At 40.6% G+C, this 6,446-nt stretch overlaps 1 long non-coding RNA gene across 1 annotated transcript; it reads left to right on the plus strand.

Moving 5' to 3' along the window:
• The first annotated feature begins 4,052 nt into the window (after positions 1 to 4,052).
• Positions 4,053 to 5,004, plus strand: LOC125892447 (uncharacterized). Its single transcript, XR_007449743.1, has 2 exons — positions 4,053 to 4,190; positions 4,337 to 5,004. It is a non-coding gene; the product is annotated as an uncharacterized LOC125892447 (long non-coding RNA).
• The last annotated feature ends 1,442 nt before the right edge of the window (positions 5,005 to 6,446 follow it).

Raw genomic sequence — 6,446 nt, forward strand, 5'->3', positions numbered from 1 at the left:
AGTCAAACACTAACTGAACTCAGGAACCTCTGAAAACATTTAATTTAACATTTAAAGAACAAATAAAATCTGGTTTCATTTTCAATGAAAAAAAAACAGACAGAGAAACTCATGTGAAGGAATCCTTCGTCTCAGAGCAGCTACGAGCTGCTGCACTGCATATCAATGACCTCACTACTGTCCCGTCGCCATGGGATACCAGCCCAAATTCACTCACACACACACACACACACACACGCACACGTACACACACACACACACACACACACACACACCATGTGTTAGAAAGTCCAAAAGTTTGTTGTACTGTGACCTCAAGCCTCTGTCACCACATTTCATCTGTTTCTTCTGTTGCTGATAACGAACTGTCAGAAATTTCAGGTGAGTAAAAACATGATACAAGGAGCTCTTCAGAGGAGGACGGGGGGGGTGGAGGAGGAGGAACAGAGGGAGAGATTGATGGAGGAACAGAGTGTTTCAGGAGGTGATGTTGTTCTCATTAGTAGTGGTGAGAGTTCGTCTGAAACAAACGACTGAACAGAAACTTCTCTGTTCACTAATGAAGCCACACACACACACACACACACACACAGGCGACTAGACCTCCATTGGTCATACAAGAACAGACTGGATGGGAACCAACTGTTACTTAACACGAAGGTCACAGGTTCGAGTCCCACATATTCTCTTAAGGTGTGTGTGTGTGTGTGTGTGTGTGTGTGTGTGTGTTTCTCCTCCTCCTCTTATTAATTAATTTAATCTTCCTGGTGTCGGTCTGAATTTAGATTTTTGTCGATCTGCTTTAAAACAAAATTGAATATCTCAAATACACTGAACAGAGTCCTGCAGACACGAGTTAGCATGTTAGCATGTTAGCATATTAGCACTTCCTGTTCCCTAGTGTTTTTGGTTAGATGTGTGATATGAGGTGTGTGTTAACATGAGCTGGAGAGACGTCAATAGTCCACTGTCAGTTTACAGCTTTATGTGACATTAGTCATGTGACCGTGGTGTATTTTGTTTACAGCCTGGTTGTGATGGTTACGTTAAGTCCTGTTTGAAGTGGGAACCAGGCCAGCGCTAACTTCAGAAAGAGGTCATCCCTTTAGACAGACAGAGAGACATGAGTGTGAGGAAGATGAGACAGAGTCTTTGACAGGTTTGAGGACGGATGATGTTCAGTGGGAAAAATGTGGTAAAGTTTCTCTGACACGTAAAATTCAAAAGAAAATTGATCGACATTACTGTAAGCACAGAAATAGACACTTCACTGGCTGCTGGATCGTACATCAACATCAACGTTTTCTGGATAAAAATGCACCATAATGTTTCTACATATCCTCGTGTAATGACCTGTAATGATATCATATGAACTAGTGGTGTCCTGATGTAAAGGTACGTGATAGGTAAGTTAAGTAAAGTTGCTGTGGTTGGCTTCAGGAAAAGAAACATGATGTCCTTTATAAAGACTCAGAGTTCACTCGGTCCTGAACAGTGATCTTCGGAGGTAAGTCCTGTGTTCTGTGACCTGTTCACCACCCCGACCTGCGACCTTACAGGACCACTTCCTTCTTCAATCCCAGCGACACAATGGTCACATGATCACAGCCTCCCAAAATATGAGCGTTACACATGAATACTGGCTCATGATTCTGTGGCATGAGTTCGCATTTTGGTGAATTACTTTGATATTTTCAGTCAGAAAACGTAGGAACTGACAGAGCGTTTTTATTTTTTGACTCAGTTCTCCTCATTTTTAATTTAAGAGTTTATTATCTATGTTAGAAAATAAAGTTTTTCCACTAGTTAATCATGATATAGGGCCTCATTTATAAAGCTTGCTTACGCACAAAACGGGGCCTGAAAGTGGCGGACGCCACTTCCCACGCAAAGGTTGTGATTTATAAAAATAAACTTGGTGGGAGAATGTGCGCACCTGTCAGCAAACTCTGAGTCATGCGTGCGCATATTTTGGAGACACTGGGAAGTGGCGACGCAGACGGCGAGGTGGAGAAGTGGAGTCAGATTTTTATTGATGTCTCACACAAATTTAATGTCACGCTATATCCACCTTAGATACACGTTATCATTGAAATTAAATCCAGCAGCCTTATTTTGCGCTTGGAGTGAGGGATAATTGTTTCATAAAAACGTTGTAAAATCCAACTCAAATCCTGAATCGAAATTCTTTCTAAATATGTATTTAATCTGCTGTAATGGTTTTGGGTCCGTGTAGCTCTTTGGAGTTAGAGGACAGGCAGAAACTCACTTTCACACACGTGTGGGATTTCACAAATGCTCGTTGTTTATTTTTACGTCCACTTAAAACACTCCAACCTTACCAAGCCCAGTTGTATGGCTACTACAATTCCACACATGAACACAATAGTTGCCACACGTACTTACAACCATTACTATTGTGTTGAGAGACATAAAGGAAAGCGGGAGCACATAGGTGTAGTCCGACCAGCGTTTGGGTGCGCTCTCAACAGACAGAAATCTTAACAAGTGCTGCTTGATGACGTTGCTGTTAAGCGACACAGTATACATCATGTTAAAGGCACATTTCATATATTTGACTGTTACACTGCACTGCCTCTAACATCTCATTGTCCACTCTGTGAGCGCAGGAGGGGGAGAGGACGGCGCGGCTGCATGGAATATATTTATTTATTTAGCTAAATATTTCCAGTGCATTTATCATGTCTCGAAATACAGCCATTAAGCACAACCGTTACACTCATTTCATCAGCGCTACTTAGACATGTGCTGTTCATGACAAAACCGGCATGAAGAAACGTGTTCGCCTATTACACTTTCATCTTTGAATTGTATTTCAAATTACACATTGTATTTTGGGACAGGGATACCACTGGTTCATGCTGTAATTCAGGCCGGGAGTCTGATCAGACTGATTGCCATAAACATATAAATACTGCGGTGACCCTCGTGCGTAATTGCATAAGATGGCACTGGCACATCCTCCTTTTTGCCTCCACCTTTAATGAATGTGATTCTTTATGTCGCACATCAATGTCAAACATCCTCAAATTTAAAAGCAACACATTAACTACATGTTGGTAAAGGAGTAGAAATATTTGGTCTACCTTTAGATCAGACCACTTTTTATTTCTCTGTCACTGTCGGTGCAGTCCCACAGACACAGCTGACAGCATCAGCAGCGTTGATGTGTTGCCACTTTTTTTTGCTTTATTAGTGATCCCGCTGCTGTGGCCACCAAATAAAATCTTTCTTCAGTCCTCCACCTCCCGTTAAAGGGTCTCTAGCTCAGTCTCGGAGAAATTCTGTTTTTTGGTTTGTTTCTCACCTGTCGCCGTGACTCACGAGAGAACACTTGCATGCCGGCTTATTTATATGCAGATCGCATTCATGAGGTGATTTGCATGACCATTTATGGTTGAACTAGGGCGTGTAGATGTCGGAATATGAGGCGGATCTGGGTGCGCACAACTCCAGGAGGTCTGTGATTTATAAAGAGAACACTTTGTGCAAGTGTGCATGCGCATGGTTTTATAAATCAGATTATTTTTTGGCACACGCCATTTTCAGCTTTTGGGCGCACGTCGACTTTTAGTATGAATCCTAAGCACTCTTTTATAAATGAGGCCCCTGGATATTTAGTCTGTAATCTCTGCTGGACGCTTAGTCAGTGTGTGTCAGTAAAGCAAGATTTATGGTTGTGCGTAGACCTTACACATGTAGCCTACGCATGTCGTCTATGTCGTTGTGAGCATTTTTACTTGTGTCTGTATCACTCTGCAGTTACACCTCCAAAACACTAGTTGGTGGTGGAGATCTCTGTTAGGAGCTGTAAAGTTTATTTGATTCACACATTAAACCATAGACTGTATAAAATAATGGACATGGTCACCATGACGTCATCCGTCCGTTTCTGAAGAGTGGATTTGAAGCTCAAAATACTCCGCTCTGGACGTCGCCATCTTGGCGGTGCCTGACTCCGCCCAACTCCCGGACAATCAAAAATGGGCAAAGAGGTGGGCCAAAGGAAGCCTTGGCTGCCTAAACACGCCCACCTCGCTCAGCGCTGCTAAGTTAGCTAAGGCTAACAAGCTAGGCTAAGAAGCTACGAGGCTAAGAAGCTACGTTACTTTGGCTAGCCCTGTGGTGTTGGCTGCTCCCTTGGTGCCAGCTCCCTCACGAAACTTGAGGTAAGTTGAGTTTAGCTGAAACTAACGTTATACAACAAACTTTGAAACAATGATTCAGCTGTTATCTTAAAAAAAAAAGCTTCAACTTTTTTAAAAATATATAACGCTAGTAATTTATTACACTCATTTTACTTTCATATACACAGCGTGGATCATTGGTGACAGCTATGTCCGGCGTGGTGTCCAGAGAGCTGCAGAGACCTTGGGAAGCACCCTCAGCATGCCGGGCGTCCGTGTCTGCTGGTTTGGCTGACTGCAGTGGGGAGGCCTTCTCTCCTTCTTTTCGCACTCCCTGCGAGGAAGAGCAGCACCAGATGTTCTCATCATCCACTGTGGCGGCAGTGACATGGGGAAGGTCAGCAGTGTCAAGCTGGTCAGCATGATGAAGGAGGACCTGCACCAGCTTCACCTCCAGCATCCTGGCATTAAGATAATATTTTCTTCATTGGCCCAAAGGTGCAGGTGGGAGGCTGGTGGCAATCCAGCAAAGATTGATAAGGCCAGGAAATGTGTGTTATGGCTACATTTGTTCATAGTTTAAATGGTGCCATAATTGAGCACCCTCACATCAGACACATTCATCTCACACCTAGGGGAAATTATATGTTTTTAAGTAAATTAGTTAATTGTCTTAAAGACCACCTCCAAACGCAGTGAACTGCTTACTGTTGGCAGTGTCACTGCTTTTGAATTTGGCCTTTAGGACACATTTTGTTAGGCCTGATCATAGCCCAGGCTGTCATGGCTAATGTTGAGTTTTTGATATTCATCTATAACTTGTTTAAAATTTCAATAAATTCTATTTATATTTGCACTCCTTTTGTCTTTGTTACTGACTGAATGTTGTATTTCACAATCAAATCTGACTGTCAATTCAAAGGACAAACAAATCATATACTACAGACAAAACATTAAGCATTAATGTTTAACATTGTCACTGACAAAAAATTAAGCAGTCCATTTCTGTGTGGGCCTGATTATTTTAACTTTGTACTTGAAGATAACTAAGCATCTTACACCCAGCAGCAGAGCCTGAGAAGATTTTGAAGAGTAACCTTTGTTTGCTGCTCTGTTAGAAGTCTAGTTTTAACACAGAAGAATGTGACTGGATAAAAGGGCTCAAAGTGAAAAACAAAGAATTAGCTGGACACAATAGTTTTGAACCCCCAAGGAGGTATCACTTGTTCGCTGTGTTGCCAACTCTGAGAGGGTCTTCCTCAGGCAAAGGTACTGTGACGTTTTTATAGTGAGGCAAGCAGAAAGATAATCAGCCAATTATGTGTTGCTGTTTTTTTTTTTAGCCTCACTATATAAGTCTCAGTACCGAGCAATACCCACAGAACCTTCTCATATGTCACGTCACAAATAAATAATACCTCCTACGGGACTTAAAACTACTCAATGTGCAGATATTTCCTTGTTTTTCACAAAAGGAGGAGACTTTCTCAGTGAAATTTCTTCATTTGTCTTAAAGAAATGTTCAAACAAAACCAGCACATAACATCAGCTTTTCATTTTCTTTTTTTTTTTTACATTCTGCTAAGATAAATGCAAACTTGGGTAAATGTTAAGACATAAATGAAAACATTAAGATGCCATTAATAACTATTATATTTTGTTAAAGGTTTAAATCACCACTATATTTCCAATCATCACAGGAAACTGATGAAAGACAGCTTTCAAAAAAATTGCTTTTACTCTAAAGTAAATTTTGTCTGATCCACTTAATATCACAAAAATTCAAACCATTTCACAAACAGTAACAAAATTAAGTCAAAGCTTGCATTCATAAAAACATCCATTTTAAAATGTTACAAAAAGTACACATGAAATAAATGAAAAGATTTATAACAGTAATTATAAAACCTATGGATTAGGACCCAGTGTCATAATTTGCAAAATCTTAATTTCTTGTTAAACAACCTCTTTACTGTGGAGTAAATATCACATTGGCCGAGGCGTTGTAACTTTCCACAAGTGTCCTACATGAGAGAAAGATAATAGGTTAAAAACACAGGTAGAAAACACTGACTACAGCCTGTCTTGGTTAAAAGCCCACTCACCACCAAAATGATCTTATTGCTGAGTAAGTGGCTGTCATTCATAAAATAGTTTTGTGTTTAAGTTCTATAGATATTCAACTTTATATTTGAATGTGATTTTAAATTTAACTGTACTATCAAGACAAGTGGAGTATGAATGTACAGTATGCAATTCATCCACATTAAAATAACTAGAATCATACTAGAATTTCAG

This window comes from Epinephelus fuscoguttatus, linkage group LG7, assembly GCF_011397635.1.
Source record: "Epinephelus fuscoguttatus linkage group LG7, E.fuscoguttatus.final_Chr_v1".
Taxonomy (NCBI): Eukaryota; Metazoa; Chordata; class Actinopteri; order Perciformes; family Serranidae; genus Epinephelus; species Epinephelus fuscoguttatus.